Source organism: Phalaenopsis equestris, unplaced genomic scaffold (genome assembly GCF_001263595.1).
Source record: "Phalaenopsis equestris unplaced genomic scaffold, ASM126359v1 Scaffold001370, whole genome shotgun sequence".
Taxonomy (NCBI): domain Eukaryota; kingdom Viridiplantae; phylum Streptophyta; class Magnoliopsida; order Asparagales; family Orchidaceae; genus Phalaenopsis; species Phalaenopsis equestris.
In genome coordinates this window covers 313,891-315,117 of record NW_018165809.1, presented here as the reverse complement: position 1 = coordinate 315,117, position 1,227 = coordinate 313,891, and positions in this window count along the sequence as shown.

Below are 1,227 nucleotides of genomic sequence, written 5' to 3'. Positions count from 1 at the left end.
TGGGACATGCTCGATACGAACCCTATATGAAATGGGTAACCAAAAAAAAATAATGCAAGGAAAAAGACATGGTTTTCCTGCATAAGGCAAATATCAATGGAACTGACTATCATCGTCGAGATATTGTGATGGTTAGCTAAGTAAGATGTGCTAACCAAGAGATGCTCGACCATAACGCTAACCTCAAATTCTCTAAAAAGAGGGTATCTCTCCCATCCACTCATGAGGAGCGGAAGAACATACCCAACAATCTTATTTACGATGGGTGGGACCCACTCGTTCAGACCAGCTCGAGGCATGGAACCGAGGAGCAAGAATAAGAGAAGTGCATGGATTCTCTTATATCGATTACTGATTGTGTCAGGTATAAGTCGTCCGTAGGACTTCCATTTTGCTTGTATAACAATTAAGCATTCAGTCTTAAGAGATGCACAACACCTCTCTTACTCGTCATATGCTATCATGAACTACGCAACACAATCCTTTAATACTCATAAGGAAATCATCACAAGAAGTTTAACCAAGACGTCATGTGATAAATGTAACTTTATTGCCCAATAACTGAATTACAAAGTACATAAAGCTTTGGATAACAATCTATAACGTAAAAATACATCCAATAGAGAATGAGCCTAAGCATAGTACCTCTTCAAATATCACCCGTTGATGGGGGGCATGGGGTGGGATCCATCAGCATCAACAAGCATGTAGGCTCCTCCCTCGTAGACCTTCTCGATCACAAACTTTCCTTCCCATGTGGGCTTAAACTTCTCATGGCTTCAATGGTTAGATACAATTGAGCGGTGTAAAACTTGTACTAAGTCTCCAACAATGAAGGTACGGGGCCTCACAAGCTTGTTGTGGGCTCTGGCCATACGAATGTGGTATAGTTTGAGGCTCTGTTGGGCTTGTAATCGCAGCCCCTCCAAGCTATCAAGCTCTTCCAACCTAAGTTGGGTATTTTCTTCAATGTTGACATTATTGCTTATAGCAAAACGCAGTGAAGGCAGTTCAACTTCAAGAGGAAGGACTACTTCGGACCCAAAGTTCAATGCATATAGAGTAGAACTAGTGGGTATAATCCCGTTACTTTTTATGTGCACAGTATAAAAATGTCTTTGATGATATTTTTCACTTATGTTTCTTTACTTTGCAAAAGAACCAAAAACTTGATTCTGGAGAAAATAAGAATTTAACTTTTTAATTTATATATATATTGGGATACTA